Source organism: Callorhinchus milii, unplaced genomic scaffold, assembly GCF_018977255.1.
Source record: "Callorhinchus milii isolate IMCB2004 unplaced genomic scaffold, IMCB_Cmil_1.0 Scaffold32, whole genome shotgun sequence".
Lineage (NCBI taxonomy): Eukaryota > Metazoa > Chordata > Chondrichthyes > Chimaeriformes > Callorhinchidae > Callorhinchus > Callorhinchus milii.
The window spans coordinates 1242429-1262398 of record NW_024704773.1 but is presented as its reverse complement, the minus strand read 5'-3'; the positions used below and the strand labels follow the sequence as shown (position 1 = coordinate 1262398).

At 40.8% G+C, this 19970-nt stretch overlaps 1 protein-coding gene across 2 annotated transcripts in view; it reads left to right on the top strand.

Moving 5' to 3' along the window:
- Positions 1 to 19970, top strand: part of LOC103182858 (guanine nucleotide-binding protein G(I)/G(S)/G(O) subunit gamma-7) — a 148236-nt gene that overhangs the window by 45670 nt on the left and 82596 nt on the right. The window contains exon 2 of one of the 2 annotated variants that reach the window (XM_042345184.1): positions 19760 to 19897. The exons of the other annotated variant lie outside the window; for it this stretch is intronic. The gene's annotated coding sequence lies outside the window, so the exon portion shown is untranslated. The remainder of the gene's footprint in view (positions 1 to 19759; positions 19898 to 19970) is intronic. 2 annotated transcript variants of the gene reach the window in all.

Genomic DNA, 19970 nt, shown 5'->3' with positions numbered 1-19970 from the left:
AGGAGGATGGTGTGATCGACTGTGTCAAATGTGACAGAGAGGGCGAGGAGGCAGAGGGAGCCCTGGTCACAGATAGAGAGGATGTTGTTTGACAAGCTCTGTCTCGGTGCTGGGGGCAGGGCAAAAACCAGACTGCAGGGGCTCGAGGAGGGAGTGGAGGGAGAGGTGTGACCGAACTTGACCTGCAACAATGCGTTCCAGGACTTTGGCAAGGAAGGGTAGACTGGAGATGGACGGTAGTTTTTCAAGGGGAGTGGAAGAGCCTGAGGAGAGAGACTGGTTGACTGGTCGGCCAGCAGGGGGAAGACGTGGGAGAATAGGCTGGTTCGCCCACCAATGATCCCTTACTCAGAAGCCATGCTTATATAAAGGCCACTTTGGCCCAGTCTCCTAAGAGGTGTTTGAATGAAAGGCGCTATACAAATGTAATCTTATTGTTGTTTTTATAATAATACTCCTTGAATTTGATATAGTGCTTTATTACATTGAAACATCTCAAAGTGATGCAGTTTTTCTGTAAATTGTAGTGACTGTATATTTGTAGCAAATACAATAGTCAATTTGTACAGAGCAATGTCTCAGAAATAGCCATGATGTCAAGTGAATGTCCAATTGTTGACTAGGACACCAGGAGAAATTCCTTTCTCTTTTCAAATAGTACCATGGAACTATTTAACCTCCACCTGAACAGGCGTGCAACTTTTCTGGATGAAATTTGCTCATTGCAGTACATTATTTTGCCAAAAGGTGGCAGCGGACTCTTATCTTCAAAACCTTTATCCTTTATTTGCGTGCTTTTTTGCTGACTAATAATGTACATACTATATAGGTGTGCAGGTGTGTTATGTGCATAATGCCTTCTCATTGGAAAAAATAGGTAGACGTCTGAGATCTGGTCTATCTGACGTAATGTATTTTGTACCATGTGTAACAAGTGTTCATAATGCACAGTACACAGGTGACCTTTTTACGTAAGAATAACATCTGAAAGTGCTTTACAAAACCTGAGCAGGAGCCTTTGTTGGGAGGAAGTTCGGGGTGGGGGGCAGTTGGATGACTGAAGGTACAAAGAGGTGGGAGGGCCTTCAGACAACTTTGCAAGCAGAGATGGAGGGCGAGGCAAAGGGATCAACCAGCTAAGGACTACCCAACCATTAATTTAATAATTATGCAATTGGCAACTTTTTTTCCAAGAAAGTTCTTTGAGATGGGTACAGTTCGGGGGCTGTTCTTTGATGCCCACAGCCAAGTGGTGCACCTTCCTCATACTAGTTGATATTCACAGTCTGAGTATGAGTAAGTCTGAGGGCTTGCGGTTTTTACCCTTATCTTCTGTTTCACAAGAACAAATCTTAAAACTCTAGATACAGAAGGGCAGTGTTCTGTGCAGAATTTTAGAGAATTAGTTTGTTGTGGCCATTTGTTCTTTCCTATCTGATGGACATCACTCAATGTGTACACAGTCTCTGCATTCCAAACAAAACACAGACGACGTGTTACAGATTACTAAGTACATAACACTATGTCTATGCAAATAGCAAGCAGTAAAACTGCGTGCAACTACAACGCCAGCAGAGCATCTCCAATGTTTATGAAACTCTATTTGTTGAAGTTAAAATCTACACAGGTCATCATTCTGCCTGGCGTTTCTGGCTCTCTAAACACAAAAATAATGTTGCAAAACACTTTCTTATCAAAGCAAGTGCCTTTAATATTTGACGAAGGATCGGAGGTAGTAAATCTCTATGCTGGATTTTTTTCAATCCCGAAACAATCCAAAGGGCTCACTGAAATTAGCAAATCTATAACGCTATCTTTGTTAATATCTCTGATGCCAGTCAAAATATTCTCAAATGGTCCCTGAATAGTTCTGAGTGTAAAGCATCAATAATGGAGATGGATCTGAGTGTGAGTGGCACTGTTATTTCATAGTGGGCTCCCTGTGACCAAAATGATCTTGTTGGATTAAAATATTTTCGCTAGAACCACCATTGAAATGATGGCTCAAAGGTGTGAATAATCCTAGCAAATGGCAAACCGATTTATTCTTGAAATGTTGCATTTTTTCTATTCTATATTTTTATATTTATATTTTATATTCTGTGAAGCGCTTTGAAACTCCTCGAAGACGTGATAAGGCGTAATATCAAATGCAAGGATTATTATTATTTGTAACAATAGTACAGTAGATAAGTCAGTATAGACTGAAAAATGTTTTGGCAGCAAAATGCACCTTTAAAGCATTCTGCAGTCTGTCCACCAGGGGGCACATAAGTATGTACACCAGGGACTCAAAATACTGATGGCCATAGTCTGAAGATCATTGTCTTCAAATCTAAGATTGTGCAATTCAGTCATAACTTGCATTTTTTAAATAAGAAATTGCATAACCAGAATTTCAAATTAAGAATTTAATATTCACTTATAAATTCACAGTCACTGTACTTAACGGTAAAATAATCTAATGTACTTTGAGACGTCTTGATGACATGATAAGGTGCTATGCAAAAATACAAGGATTATTATCTTAAATTTTAAGACAATCGTCTTAAGGCTAAGAGTATGACAAATATTGTGCTGGGGAAGGAGAATTTGGAAGGAGTTTTGTTCACTGCCAATTTATTGTGAAATAATTTCAATGACATTGTATTTTTCTGTTCTTAATGTCCTCTGCCCGTATGAACAGAACGAATGTATTTTGATTAGGTGCTGCACAGTGTGCACAGAGTATAGCACAATCTCTGATTCCAGTAGTACTTCTGGACAAAATGGATGCAAAGATTCATATATTGAAGGGACTTTACCACAACACAGAATATTTTGCCTTAGTGAAGTAAACTTTCAAAGTAGTCACTGGTATGTTAAAAATATTGTTTACATGTGCCATCAAGCTCATTATAGCTATGGTAGCCGTTCTGTCTTCACTCCTACAATGATAAGAAACACTAATTTTAGTTTTCATTCATGCATCATTGCATGAACATTGGGCAAAATGTTTAGATAGAGGCTCGTTGTCAACACATTAAAAGAGTCCAAAGTAGCATTATCTTTCAGTCCACCTGGCCTTTTACAATGTTATTGTTATTACCCAGTCACAGTATTGATATCAATCTCACCTTGATCGAGTGACACATATGTGGAAAAATACCACTATGCACAACATGAGGATGCTGATGAGGAGCTTACTGTACCACTAGCATTTTATTAACCAACAGTTCTATATGCAACAGTTTGTTGTCCATAAAATGCTGACTGGATTGAAAACTGTCCAAAAGAGATGATGCTAAATTTAAAAGAAAAGTTCTGTGTGAGGTTCTCCGACTGTTCAGAGTTGTGCAGGGATCTGTTTTGGGCCCTTTGCTTCATAAACAGTACGCAGTATTCTGATAATGTAAGAGTTTTGATGATATCAAGCTCTGCGGGCAGGTGATGAATGAGCGATAAACAACGTTGAAAGCAATCTGCACAAGTTAAGCAAATTGGTATAGTGGTGGCCAATGAACTTTAATGTGGGTAAATAAAAGGTAATGCACATCAGCACAGGATACGTGCAACATGTGTACACAACAAAAGGGTTCCCATTAGCGAAGAAGGAGATTTGGGTTTGAGACCATTCGCTGAAACAGCAACAATTTGTTCTTATATAAAGCCCTCCACACAGGGTAGCGTCTCAGAACGCTGAAAATGTCCAGTCGACATGAAACTTTTTATCAACAAGGCTATTTGATTATAAATGAAAAGCATGTTACTTTAACATTATAAATATTATTGCTGCAGACACATTTAGAATATTTTGTGCAATTTTGGCACCCTGAATTTGTGCTTTGGACATACTTCAGAAAGGAGCAATTTTATGGGGTGATCTGTTGGGATTAAGATTCAAAGTTGGCAAAGCACACAGACTTTCAGAACTTCAGCTCAGGCTTTGTGTTTTCCCTGAAACTTTGAAGCTTCCCCGGAGAGAGAAAAAAAAATGGTGGAGGTGTTTTTGCTGGCCGCCGTTCAGCAGTGCTTCAGCTCGAGTAATTTTTAGACACAAATACAGTAAACTCCTGATAACTCAACCTGGTCTTAAATTGTCACTACCACTTAAGTAATCATGCTCCTTGGAGCTGAACTGGCATGCCTGGCAATGGGGAATCTCGGATTCGAGCCAGCCCAGCGAACTCAGTAATTCGGTTCCTGAGCCAAACAGGTTCGTAGTATTCTAGGGCACTGCTGATGACAGCAAAACCAGCCGGGCTCATCAGCAGGACCTGGAAGGGCAGACCAATGACTTGGGGTAGAGAGTCATCCCATTCAGCTCCTGTTAACCCTGCAAGCCAAAGCCCTAATGGGTAGGGTGCTACTATCTGGACAAGCAGCAGGAAAGTTTGCTGGATAGCAATATCAATGGCAAGCTATGCGGTTTTAGCTGGTTGGACTCCAGCAGTTCCCCAACACACACTCTGGGATCCCCAAGCCTTGGCTCTTGCCAACCTGCATCTAATACTTTTCAGAATTAGGTAATCAGGATGTGTCCCTCCAGAGAGAGAGAGCGTATTCCATTCCAACAATCCATCTCTGGGAATTCCACATGTAGGTGGGATGATTGGAAATCTCAGCTTGGTTTGGATACTCTTAAGCATGGTAATGGATTTCCGTATACGTTAGACACACAGCTGACCAACAAAAATTTCTGTCAATATCCTGCCCGCATTTGTTTATGTATTCATACATATGCATAACTCATGATTCTGGATAACTTGTCACTGGACCCTTTTTCCTTGGAGTGACGAGTTATCAAGAGTTTACTGCATGTAGGTTGATGGAAGTACAAAGGAGTTTCTTTACAGTATTTGTGTTTTGGCTGCTGCATGAGGGATAGGAAAAAAGCTATTTTTACTTGTAGTGCCTATTTAAAGCAGCACTTCATATTTGAGTGTCAAACATTAATAATGATCTCATTTACCTGGAATAGATTCCATGCTATTATCACCCCCACATAGTGTGTGTATAAACACAGATACTTGGAGCCTGAATTTAATACACAAATACTGGCTATATGTCAGCAACAACTTGTGAAATGCCAATTGAGGCTATAACTCACTTTAATGTTTGCAGCTCATTGCTTTGGAATATTTTGTGAACTGCTTCACATCCTATCGTAAACATCAAAACAAGCAAGCGTTAATTAGAACTGATGCACAGAACAAACTCCAAAGCACTGAATTACTCCCGGAAGCCAATAAGCGGCAGAGCAGAGCCATTCCACGTGAATCAGTTTCACTGCAGTCAAGAAGTTTGGTAGGAAAGCAGACAGTGTGTCCTTGTTGATAAGTCAGCAACTGCAGCTCATTGTTTGTCACTCACTGACCAGCTGTCGGGGCTGAATTGTGGTCATTCCACAGAACAATAGCGCTGACCTCGCCAACACCCAGTTATCTGCAGCTTTTGCTACTCTGGAGCACGTGTTGCTCTGTTACACCTATTAACTTTTGGCCATTAAGCCTTTCGAAAAGTTAAGTCATGAACAAAACCATTCTTGTTTTCTTTTAGAGAAACCTCTATCTGCATTGCATATAATATTCATAATGGCAACGGATTAAATAATTAGGTTCGACTGAAATTGCATAGAAAATTATGCTAAATTGTAGTTGTGGCTCACATATTTTTATATGCCTACAGATGTTCCCTTTGCAAAGTTCATAGTATATAATGGTGGGTGTTTCCCCCCCAGTAATTTATTTTTATCCAGAGCAGGCACAAACGCATATGCCTTTCAACCAGGAGCACAATTCCTTGTGCTACTGCCATTGATTGTAAGTTGATAATAGCTGTATTATTCCCAATGTCTTTACCATATGACCTAGAACGTACCTTAGGTTCAACATTGCAGCAAGACATAAAGTCTGTGTGTGTTTATTAGCAGTAGGGGCAGTGGACAAATGTTTGAATCGAGGCAGAAAAGTTACAAGTTTTTCACTTGGCATTCAGTAGAATGCTGTATTTTTAAGAATTTAGATGCAGCGCACTGCCATTTGTGTAGATTTTTAGAAGTATTCATGTTCTGGTACAGGTGTGGCATTGTATTGCACTTGTCATTTGGGGGGAGTGTGATTGGATAAGCATCAACATTTGTGTTTTGATAACTGATAACACCAAAATTATTTGGGGGTGAATAATATGAAGATTTTTGAGGAATGGTAAGAGAATGGGATCAATTATGCGTCAGCCTGGTTCAGTTGTTAGCACTCTTGTCACTAGGTCAGAACATTGGTTCATTCCCCATGTAAGGACTTAATAATCATAATAATCCTTGCACTTGATACAGCGCCTTATCACGTCTTTGATACATCTCGAAGCGCTTCACAGAATATACTGTAAAGTAAATTGACTGTATATTTTGTGCGCATGTGAAGTAAGGAGACTTGCCAAAGGTTTCGCCCTTCCCAGGAATAGAATCTGGGTCCTCTCACTTGTAAAGGTCAGTAATTTTACAGAAATTCTCTGTGAAGCACTTGGATATGTTGACATTATAGATGCTAACTCAAATGCAAGGCTTATTATTTAATGCTCATTGTGTAAACTCATTTGTAAAGAGGGAATATAAGGTGCTTTTAAGTACATAGTTTACTGCCAATGAACAGCATTATATTATTAAATGCTTTCGATTGGTGGATAATAAAATAATTGAGGGGCCCTGTAATACCCTGTGTACACACCTGTTTACAGATGGTGCACAATACATCCCCATCATCATTACTTTAACAGTGATTATCCGAAAAGAGATGGGAGTTTCTTGCAGTATACTGCCAACAATCCCCCAGATAAATTTGGTCATTCAGTGGCTGTTTGTGGGACATTGCGTTGCACAAATTGTCTGCTGTCTAAAATCAAGGGGATACGTTCAGCCATCTCAGCCTCGTCCTCAGCCACCCCCACATCACCTCTCCCTCATGACCCACCCTCCACCCATTCCCTCTATACCCCTTCGACCCTATCTCTCCTTCTTCCCTCACCATGACTGTCCGCAAACTCAAACCCACAACCTGCTCCCTTGATCCCATCCCCACCTCTCTCCTCGTCTCCCAGCTTCACCTTCTGGCCCCCTTCCTGTCCGATGTCATCAAACTCTCCCTGCCCACCAATTCAGTTCCCACCCCCCTAAAAACAGGCGTCATCATCCCCATCCTGAAAAACCCTTCCCTGGATCCATCCCTCCTCTCCAGCTACCGCCCCATCTCTAACCTCCCATTCCTCTCCAAGGTCCTGGAATGAGTCGTTGGATCCCAGCTCCGCTCCTTTCTCTCTCGCTATTCCCTCTTTGAACCCCTCCAATCCGGCTTCCGCGCTGCCCACAGCACGGAAACAGCCCTGGTCAAAGTCATTAATGACATTCTGAACATCTACGATCAGGGCTCCCTCTGCCTCCTTGTCCTCCTCGACCTCTCTGCCGCCTTCGACACTGTCGACCACTCTATCTTCACTCAGAGGGGAGTGAATTTATGGAATTCACTATCCAGAAGGCTGTAGATGCTCAGTCCTTGAACATCTTCAAGGCTGAGACTGATAGATTTTTAAAAAACAGAGGAATTAGGGGATATGGGGATAGGGCAGGTAATTAGAGTTAGGTCTGAAGATCAGCCATGATCTTATCAAATGGCGGGACAGGTTCGAAGGCCTGAATAGCCTACTCCTGCTCCTAATTCTTAGGTTCTTATGTTCTTATCCTCATACACTACCTCTCCGCTTTACTCAATCTTCACTGACCTGCCTGGTTCAATTCCTATCTCTCTCACTGTCTCCACTTCGTTGCCTCTAACAGTTTCTCCTCCAGCCCCCACACTGTCACATCTGGCGGCCCCCAGGGCTCTGTCCTTGCCCATCTCTTTGATATCTACACGCTCCCCCTTGGTGACATCATCCATAGACATGGGGTCAACTTCCACATGTATGCGGATGACACCCAACTCTATCTTTCTGTCTCCACCCTCAACTCCAGGACCACTGCTGTCCTGACAGACTGCCTGTTGGACATCAAGTCCTGGATGAGGGCAAATTTCCTACAGTTGAATGTGAACAAGACTGAGGCCCTCCAGATTGGCTCACGCCAGCGCCTCAGCACCTCAGGCTCTGGCAGCATCAGCCTCCATGGTTGCACACTTCAACTCACCAAACCAGTCAGGAACCTAGGGTGTCTTGTTCAACCCTCAACTGTCTTTTCTCCCCCACATCCAAGCCATGACCCGCTCTGCCTTTCCTCACCTCCGTAACATCGCCCGACTGCCACTACCTCACCCCTCAGGCCGCTGAAGCTCTTGTTCACGCCTTCATCACCTCCAGGCTCAACTATGCAAACACCTGCTTGTCGGCCTTCCCAACTCCTTCCTCCACAGGCTGCAGATAATCCAGAACTCTGCAGCCCGTGTCCTCTCCTGCACCAACTCCATGACCCCATCTCCCCCACTCTCGCCCGCCTCCATTGACTCCCTATCCTTCAGAGGATCCAGTTCAAGATTCTGGTCCTCACCTACAAAGCCCTCCATGGCCTCGCCCCACCCTACCTCTGCGACCTCTTAAACCCCTACCAATCCGCCCGCTCAGCCGGCTCCGGCCTGCTCCACGTCCCCCAACCCACCTGCCCCACCATTGGCGGGAGAGCCTTCAGCCACTCTTGCCCCAATCTCTGGAATTCCATTCCCCAGTCACTCCGCCTCATCCCTCCTTAGCCTCCTTCAAATCCCGCCTCAAGACCCTCCTCTTCGACCATGCCATCGGCCACACCCCTTCCCCTCGCCTCCCTTACCCTCCCTACCCCAGCTCGGGTCTGAAATGCTGTACTCTATCCAGCGCCTTGGGACGTCCTCCCGACGTGAAAGGCGCTATACAAATGTAATCTTGTTGTTGTTGCTGCGTTTACTTACAAAATACAGTCACTACACTAAACAGTAAATCCTGTGAGGCTCTTTGAGATGCCCTCCTGACGTGAAAGACACTATATCAAACATAAGTATTATTTATTATGTTTAACTGACTGACCTCAGCTCTGTGGATTTATTGTTTTTAGTGTGTGTGTTCCCTCCACTGCCAAAAAGCAACAGATGAAAATGTTGATTTTTAACCAGCTGGCAGATGTTAGTTAGACCACAAATGTGTAATGGTGAATTTATATTATAAATAGATAGTAAAAAGGTCACCATAGGCACCAAAGTGTGGTCAGGAGTTAGTGGAAGGACTGTCCAAGCAATAAATGCAGATTAAGTTGCAAACGCATGCCTTGCCAGACCTGAGTCACAGTCATGAAGTTGATTTCAGAAATGAAACAGCAAATTGATTGTGCTTTTGTCTTACCTCAACTTTCTAAAAAATGGCAAGTTGGCAGTGGGTGAATAATTCTTCACACAGTAAGCAGTAACTCCAGTGCAACCACCAGCAGGAAAATGGTGTTAATTGATGCTAGCTGCAACCACGCAAAGCACGTTGAGTGATATACGAGCATCAGGAGGAAAATTAGTATTTACCATTTCCACAGCAATTTTTAGGCCTCTCTGAACTTGTTGGTATTTCCATAAACTTGAGTGTTTTTAGGGTGTCTAAGTTAGTAACGCAGGATTTTTAGCGGATTTATTTGTTTGCAGAAGACATCTGGGATGGAGGACATGTTTAGTCAGTGTGCTCTTAATAGTTTTGTAACCAAAGCAGGTGGTTCACAGTTTACAAAGCCATTTGCAGAACTCTTCATCTCGTATGATACTTTCAGATTTTCTTTGTGTGCAACCACTTGATTCCTGCTGGAGAGATATAGTGAAGGGCAGTTGCTCCCAAATGGTCTCAAGCTACAGTTGTCTATCTATCCTGTCCTCAGCCGCCGATAAACCTGTCTGTCGCTGCATGATTGTCCTTTCAATCAATCTAATGGATTTACATCTGTAGGCTGCTAACTAGTGCAATCCCTAACTCTAAATCTCAGTTAAAAACCTCAGTAGAAACATTTAATATTGATCAATGAGAAGAATGAGAAGCAGTTTGTTTTTTAATGTTAAATAGAGTGAAAGTTTTTCTGTCCGCGAGTTGTTCGAATTTGGAATGAAATGCCTGAAAGGGTAGTGAAGTCCGATTCGATAACAGCTTTTAAGAGAGAACTGGATAGGTATCTGGGGAAGACAGGTTTGCAGGGTTATGGGGAGAAATCTGGTGATTGGAGTTAGTGAAAGTGACTTGCTCTGTCAAAGAGCCGACACAGACTCGATGGGCCGAATGGCCTCCTTCTGTGCCGTAACATTCTATGAATCTAAAATACAGTAAAACTTGTATAAGTCGTCTCTTTATAAATCGTATAATCTCCGAGGTCGTACATGCACCTGAGTCCCATTCAAGTTTTCTACAAAAAAAACACTTAGATTCCTTTGCATTGGTCGTATTTTATAATTCTGATAAACGGATAAATTGTAAAGGTTTCTTAGTCCGAAATAATCCAAAATCCTATGGAAATCACCTTCTAACTACCGAACTTACCTGCTGCATTGAGGTACCGCGTGCGCAGTGTTCTGCTTCAAACAATCGCTGGACACAGTCTTGACCAGACACCGAATTGCACTTACCGACTGCAGTGATGAAGTACTACATGTGCAGTATAGTACATTACTTTGTTGAAACAAGCGCAGAAAATGAGATACACGTTTACTGTATTTGTTATGTGTTCGTCTTTTAAAATCTGACTTTTACTTCACTTTGATAAGTCGTATATGGCACGACTTATACAAGTTAGCCTGTTATTCATACTTAGCGTAAATCATATTAAATGTTATGGTTCCGACTTATGCAAGTTTACTTGTATTAATCTGGATGTAATTCTCAAGTGATATTTAAATAAACATTCCCAGTGTTAACTGGGATTGGCTCACTCAGCACTGAAAAAACGAGTGTATGGAATACAGCGGGTTGATAATGTGACTGGTTCTGCATTGATACCTATGGAAAAGGTCACAGTCCAGGAGATTTCTGGGAACTGGAAACACTAAATGCAGCTTTCCCTGGTATTGTGGCATCAATAATTTTTGTTGCAGCTCCCATTATGAGACGAGTCCAGCATTATGAACTCGGCGTGCCAACATGCAATGTGATTTCTAAATGTATAAGATTTGGAACAGGTAGCCGAGACCAATCTCTGAAATATCTTTCAATGTTCATCCAGAATGTTGACAAAAGATTTTTTTAAATCTTCTGCATTTCGCCCACAAAATATACAGTCAATTCACTTTACAGTATATTCTGTGAAGCGCTTTCAGATGTCTCGAAGATGTGATAAGGTGCTATATCAAATGCAAGGATTATTATATTATTATTATCTAACATCCAACGTCTTCCAATTTCCAAAAGGTTGCTGGGTTGCGAAGAAGAGCAATAACTCATGTTGAAATAATACAGCCCAGTTGCTTCATCAGATAAAACCTGGATAGGCACAAAATACACTCTGTAAAGTATAAGCTGATGGGGAAACTTGCACTGAAACATTTGTTTCTAAAAAGCACCAATTCCATATTCCAGTTCACGTTTTAATTTTGCAATAAAATATTAATGGTCAATTGCAAATATATTGATGTGTGTTTCATCAGTTATCGCACGGATGTGTGATTAAATGCATGTGTTTTGATAGCCTCTCTGTTCACAATAGACACAGTTAGGCTTGTATTTTAGCTGACACTTTCCCATCTGCTCCTGAAAGTTAAGATTTCCCTTCCTTTTGTCTGCTGGTTGAGTAAATCATCCAAGGTTTCTCAAGGAACTGATGTGTTATGTGCTTTTGTATGTTACAAAGAACAACTAGGCTAGAAATATAAAATGCAGATGCTGTTAACACACATCAAATGGATATGCTTATCTTAAGATTCCATGGTACTATTTGAGAGAAGAGAGTCCTTTATATACCATCATATATAATAATACAACAACAACTTGCATTATATAACACCCTCCACGCAGGGTAACATCTCATAACACTTAACAGTGGCAGCGTGTGACTAATAATAATATAATAATCCTTGCATTTGATATAGCGTTTTATCACGTCTTCGAGATATCTCAAAGCGCTTCACAGAATATACTGTAAAGTGAATTGACTATATATTTTGTTGGCGAAATACAGCATATACTTCTAAATTCACCTCTGAGACATGTTTTCAAGGCTGAAGAATCCAACTTGTCAACTTAGCTCTATTGGGCCTCAACTGTCCAATTATATCACAACTACTACTGTTCAGTGCCCTCAACTAATTTGCCAAAATAATCCAGCTTCATATTAGTCTCATGTTGATTTAAAATGGTCAGCAATAAATCAATTCAAAGCCCTACATGTCTTTCTACTTCCCCTTGGCAAGATGCAATGTTGTTATTCCTGTATTTGTGATGAGTGCATATGAGCCTCTATAAATATTATCTTAAATTGCTGATCTATAGTCACTGATTCTCTAACCAGGAGAAATATTTTTTTCACTCTTGTGCTTTAGATTTTAACTGCCATCTCTCTGGTCAATCGCTTGTTCTGTCGATGTGCTCCTCAAATTGCTAACCATCTTCATTGTTACCTACACTCTTATTTTGTGTTATCAGTTGACTATGAGGCAGTTCAGTGGGTAGCAGATTCTTTAATTATTTTTAATCCAAATGCTTTTCAATCAAAAGGATTCAGAACCCAACCTTTTCAAGCTGGAGAGTAGCATACTTTTTTTCCTAAACCAAGTGGTAGAAAGGTGGAATAGATTCTCCAGAACCAGTTAATGTTCAGGTGATTCACTTAGTTCCCTGAATGAGTTCCCTGAATATCTGCTAAGAACAGGTTAGAAATTTGCAAGGTAAAGTAGACTGATATCCTTTATACTCACTAAATTACATTGACAATAATTTCCCAGAGTTATGTTTTTGGGATATTTTACATGAAGTTATTCATCTCTGTTAAGGAGATTAAATTGTGTTGATTCTATGACTGTGCAAGTGGATTATAGTCAGTTTGAAGGAGTTGACTCAATTATGCTTTCTCATTTAAGCCTAGCTTTGACAGACCTTTGGAAACCATTCAATAGAATAAATGCAGGTAACTAGGTTTTAAATTATATTTCTCAGGAAAAAAAGTAAGCAAAACATTTTACTGAGCTCTGATTCTAGCCATTAGTATATGTGAAAATTGGGAATCTAATGAGAAGAAAAGTTTTTAAAATCTTACTAAAATAATGTCACAACATTTCCTATTGCCTCACAGAATTTACTGTGAAGTGAAAGAACTATATTTATAGGTGAACAAGGCAGCCAATTTACGAACAGCAATGTCCCACCAACTGTTGTGAAGTGATTGACTAAATTTTATGTGTAAATTGTCTGCTAATCCACAAGGACAAATTCCTTTTTCAAATAGTGCAATGAGGTCTTTAATGTCACCACAATAGACAGACAGAATCTTAGTTTAACGATTCATCTAAAGGATGACAATGCAGTACACCAATCTTGCACAATACGATTTGAGATCCTGATCCGAGGACTATGCCTGGAAATACTAAGCTCGACGCTGGATGCAGACTAATTGAGGAAAAATCTGAGGGAAAGTTTTGATCAAGGTGCTTCTGAGCAGGTTCATCAGACAGCATATGCAGAGGTCGTGACATGTGCAGCCTGAGCAGAATCAGGGAGGGAAAATACCTAGGAAAAAGAAGAACATCCACTCTCATAAAATAAAAATGAATACTAAGAGAAATGATTAGAAAAAAGACTGACATGCTGGGCTAGGAATTATTCTTCAGATTCTGAAAATGAAAGAGAATAGGCGTTGTCTTATTAATTGCATCCTTGCTAAAGTAAAGTGTGCACTAAAATAAAAGGCTCATAACGGTCGTTATTTTCTCTACACGCCATTACAACTGGAAAAAAGAAGTTTGGTCTTTCATATTGTTAAAGTAAGTCTGTTTTTTATTGGGAGGGAGAGAGTCACTTCTGTGACTTGTCCAGTGCAGTTGAAGTACAAAGGGCACTTCAGTAATGATAACGAAAATGTTTCATCATTATGTGTGTGTTTTTGTGTTCAGAAATTCTTCAGTGCAGCCAACATGTTTCATGTTTGCTATTTGGCCTTTCACTCACTAAGCACACCTCCATTCTCTCTACATGGTGGGGGAAGTTAAATATTTTGTTTACAGGAATCCTGCCTTGGTTAGCAACCACATATACAGGAAATTATCTTTACTTCTGTACCTGGCCTCGTTACGGTAAATGCAAGCAGTTAGTTAGTAAGATGGTGAGCTTTGTTTAGCACTGGGCAGTACGTTAGCTGTTTTACTCAGAATTTCTTTTTAATGATTTTGTTTCTTAACATTTCTGACCACCTCTGGTGGTTGCTAATTTTTGCTGGAAATACCCACCAAAATTACTGAACAGCTTTTATTTCTTGAACCATCAACACATTTTTATTTGATACAGTAAAACTCACATAAGTCTTACCTTTATAAATTGTGTAATCGTCTAAGTCGTATATTCATCTGCTAGGTAAACCAAGGCGTGTGGAGTATGGAAATGTGGCTAAAGTTTTGCCCTGCCGTGGAATTGCAGGGCGAGTGCTCTAACCAATATGCTACAGGATTCCACTCTATTGAATTGAAGGGATGATAACAGTAGAGGCCGATCAATGTTACATTCATGCACATACTTTCCATGAGGAGTTGCTATATTGTGATAAGGAGGAGGAACTCAAGCTGACTTCCCTCTGCAACCCTAGATTGCAGCCCTCCACATCTCTCCTCCTATTGAAGATCAAAATGGATTTACATATTCCAAACTATTCTTTATAAAACTTGATGTCCGAGACTGAGAAGCCCTGAGTAATAACCAGTTCAAGGGGGTGACCATGTGAGTGACTTAATGTGAGTAATGTGGAGAGAGAGCATGTGAGAGGAGAGAAGGAAGGAGACGTTCAGGTGGACATTAAAGATCCCATGGCACTATTTGAAAAATGTAATGAGTTTCTCTCTCCCGGTGTTTTGGCCAACAGTCCTTCAAGTAAAATTCCTCACTCATTCCATGGCTGTTTGTGGGCCATTGCTGTGTGCATACTGGCTGCATCATTTGCCCACAAAATACACAGTCAATCCATTTTATTGTCTATCCTGTGAAATGCTTTGAGACCTCTCAATGATGTGATAAGACACTTTACCAAATGCGAGGATTATTATTATTATTGTACCAACCGTACATTTTCTGGTCTCTTTACCCATTGCTGCCTTCTTCCAATCACGCTTCATGTGCCACTTCACCCAGAACATGCACCACACACCTCACTTCTTTTACCTGGCCTTTAGTCACTCTTGCCCTTATCCTCTCTTCTGACCATTGTCCATCAGGTCTAAACCTCTTGTGGTCCATTCTGCCACCTCCATCTAAGAACAAAACATCTGAGCCACTCAGAAACAACACTTAAGTGTCAACCTGTTGTTTAGGGGCAACCTGCTGCTGGCTAAACTGAGATCAGCTAACATAATATAAAGCAAGAATTGAGCCAGCCTGGGACTGCCCCAATCTGTATGAATCCATTTGTTTTGTGCAGTGGGCTTATCAACTATATTATCAAAGGAGCTTGTACAATTTTAATCATTTTGGCCACAAGTCATTTAAGGAGCAGGGAATTTTTTTCGAAAGAGTAAACGAGCAATGTTATTTATCACCTTTTCCTCTTCACTCCTGTGTCAATTGCTATAAAATCATAGAATGTTACAGCACAAAAACAGGCCATTCAGCCGTCGATGTTCACTGGTGTTTTTTTCCATGTGAGCCTTACCTTTGAATCTCACTCCTCCTCACTTCCCCATGTCCTCTTTTGCCAGCGTCATAATGTTTTTGTTAAAGGAAAATTTGGATTCAGACTTTGTTATTAAATGAATTCAATAATATACAGTCGTTCCAAAGTGTGGTAAATTGAGTAATATGTAACAAAAGGCAAAATATGTTGGAAATCAGACCTAAAAACAGAAGTTGCTGGGCACACTCAGCAGGTCAGGCAGCATCTGGAGAGAGGAAAGTGAGTTAAGGTTGATGACCTTTCGTCAGAACCGGGAGATGTTAGAAGAACTGTTATATGTAACAGTTCATCTTATAATTTAAGACTACTTTTGAAACTGACATTCAGCATTTTGCTCTCATGCTAGTGGAAGAGGTCCAGTTATAGTGCGGGTGGTTTCACCAGTGGGAGAGCAACAGAATGAACCACCACAGGCCAACTACCCCAATCCCTCCTCCTCTTCATATTCCTAATAGTGCAGCGATTATGCCAGCGCTTGCTGCTATAGACCCTTCTCCTCAGCTCTGCAAAGTTCTGAAGTGAAAGTTGTTTCTCATTTTTTTAAAAAAAAACTGTGTGTAAACACAGCGGATAATTTTGTTTGCTCACAACTTTCCAGAGTTGGAGAAATGGCACCATACTGGGGCATAGTCAGTAATGCTGACTTTGCTTTTGGTGGGAAGGCGAGAATAAAGGCAGGTTTTGTACCTGCAGCTTTCAGAAACCTACTCTTTGCATAGAATTCATGGCACTTACAGTTTTGCACCGAGTCTAAATCGGGGTACTTGGATATAAGGCAAAATGAACTTCACCAATTTCTGTCCAGCTCCTGGTCGCTCTAGGTTTACTATTTAAGCTGCCCACAAGCGGTGCTAAATTGGCACTGTTGCTCAGACCTGATACAAAGGTGTTGGTGTAGAAATTAGAGATGCCATTCTCGCATATGGAGTGGAGGCTCTTCTATGGTGCAGGATGAAGGCACATTGTTGAGAGCAGAATTGAAAAAAAACCTTGCATCTGCCTGCACTGGATGTGGCTTGTGAGTGCAAACAGGTCAAAAAGTGTATCATCCAGCAGCAACACCATCGAGCACCTTGACTCGTTATGATTTTTAAAGATGTCATTGACTCCTGCAACAAAAAATAGATTTTACCAATCTAGAAAATTGATTTAAAATAACATTCCATAATGCTGGAATTACGAGAATTGCGTCACAGTACATCCTTGTGTGTCAGCATGGCTCAGTTGGTACCACTCTCACCTCTGAGTCAGAAACAACACAACAACAACAAAATGATATTTAGAGAGCGCCTTTCACTTCGGGAGGACGTCCCAAAGCGCTGAACAGTCAGGTGTCGGGGCCTGAGCATGGGGGAGAGGAGGCAGAAAGGTGGGAGGGAGACCATAGGCACGGTCATAGAGAAGGGTCTTGAGACTGGCCTTGAAGGAAAAGCGAGGCGAAGGGACTGTGGGATGGAGTTCCAGAGTGTGGGGGCAAAGAGGCTGAAAGCCCGGCCACCGATAGTAGGTTGGGTGGGAGACATGGAGCAAGGCGGAACCTGATGAATGGAGGGAGCTGGCAGGTTGGTAGGGAGTCAGCAGGTCAGAAAGAAGAAAGAAGGTTGTGGGATTAAGCCACACGTCAGGACATTTAAGTCACAGTCTAGGCTGACACTTAAATACAGTGATGAGGTAGCACTGCAATGTTGAAGGTGCAATTCGTCGGATGGATGAGATATTAAACAAAGGTTCCATCAGGTTAAGGATCCCATTGGCAATATTTGAAAATAAAAGGCAGTTTCTCCCAGTGTCCTGCCCAACAATCCCTTAATAAAATTAAACGCAAAATATTGCAGATGCTGGAAATCTGTTTTTGTGCACTTTACAGTAGATCATATGAAGCGCTTTGAGATGCCCTCCCAAGGTGAAAGGCTTTATATCAAATACAAGTATTATCTGTTTGGTGAACTTTGGTATCTGATTAACTTCTTGCCCCAGAGGTTGCTGGTGTGATTAATATATTTGATTCAATCTAATGACAGCTAAATATTAGTACACCTGATTTGAGAGATAATCTGGTTGTTATGGGCTGCTTGATGAATATTTTGTAGTATTTCAGCATTTTCAAGTCTGTTATATTTATAATAGTAATCCTTGCATTTGATATAGCACTTTATAGAATATATCCTGTGAAGTGGATTGACTGTGTATTTTGTGGGTGAAACACGGCAGTCAATTGTGCACAGCATTGTCCCACAAACAGTCATGGATCTGAATCGAGTGACCAAATGATTTTTGAGGGATTATTTCCCCCGGAAAGCAAGACACCAATTAACTAACAACCGTGTTTCCACTTACTGCCAGGAGTAAGGAAACTTGCCTAAGATTTCGCCCTGCCCATAATAAATGGCAATGTGTCAAATACAAAAAGCTCAGTAGTGTTTGTGATCTCTGGTGATCTGCTTTTATCTCCCAGATATCAAACCTTAATTGGGGCACTACACTTGTGATAGAATTATAAAAAGTTGCAAAAGAAGCAAAAAACAACTGAAGGGAGACCTGATAGAAGACTTTATAATTATGAACGGTTTTGATAGAGTAGAGTAAATAAGGAGCAATTATTTCCACTAGTTATTTAGACAGTGCCTAGAGTTACAATTTAAAATGCAGAAGGTAGCAAAGGGGAGGGTAGCAGGATTTAGTTTTACGCAGGGTGTTCTTAGGATGTGGAATGCCCATCTTACCATGTGCTGTGGCTGAGGCAGTGTCCATATTAGCTTTCAAGAGGGAACGAGATGTATATACAAAATTAATAATTTGAAGGGGTCTAAGGAAAAGGCAGATGAATGAGATTGAATGGATTGCTCTTTCAGAGAGGCAGTTTATGCACAAGGGACTGAATGTCCTTTCTTGTGCTGTAGATTTCTATGGTCTAGCATCATCGTCTTCCCATTATAGCATCCAGCTGTTTCATAAGTGACCTCAAGTGTCCTGGTATCAACAACTTTTCATTCCAGCTGCAACTTCTTCCAAATGCAAGTTAAAGGATTATGTCATACACCAACAAAACACTCGAATTCATCATTTGAGAAAGCTGCATTGGTAGAGATGCCATGCTTCGGATGATGTTCAAGTGGACATTAAAGATCCCATGGGACTACTCTAAAAGAGAAGGGAATTATTCCCCAATGGCCTGACCAAAAATACCCCAAATAAACGTTTGTGAGAAATTGCTGTGCACAATTTGGCTGCCACATTCACCTACAATTAAAGTCATTGAACTTAACAGTAAATTCTATGAAGCATTTTGAGATGTTTTGACAACTTGATAAGGCACTATATCAAATGCAAATATTATTATTATGCATGTAGACAGTGGATAGAATTTGTGAGTGGTACTGAGATTTTGTGGAGGAAATGGAGTGATTTTAATAGCAGCTATTTGTGATGACTGAACTGATTTAAGCATCATCCCAAAATGTAATCTCAATTCTTTTCACTGGGAATCATAATAGTTAAGTAGAGGGAGAAAATTAAAGATCAAAGCTGCTGTCCAGTAATATTCTTACACAATGTCAGCTCCTTTTTCTAACTTGTCTCTTCCTTGTTGCAGAATGAATTGCACATAATCGTATTAGCAGCTCACACGTATGCCCATACACAATTCACCCAGGTGAAGCTACCAGGGTGGTTACCAAGCACCCCCAGGGCTATGACATCTGCCTCAAATGTCACAGTGAGCTGTTTTCAGACCAATCGGGGAACCCACCAGAGAGAAAGTGATGTTTTCTTTGCAGAAAACTTAAATGAAGAGGAATATTTTTACTCTTGGACATAAGACATCATATGAAATAAAATCCAGTAAATTGCATGAATGAGTAATGAAAACATAATCTCATTAATCATTTTATGCTGAAAGTCTCATTAATCATTTTCCTCTTGTTTTGTGGACCTGCATGATAGAGTGTAAGATACCAATTCAAGATCTGCTTCTACACAACTTGGAGAGGAAAGAATCAAGTAGAAACCTGTTTTGCACAAGACGACCTCTGAGTGACACCGGACTGAGCAAGTTTCCGTTGGTTCCACATACTACTGCAGGTACTGATGATACATTTAACTTTGTTTATTGTCATTTTGCACTTCTAATGGTGCAGAGAGAAGACATTACTGG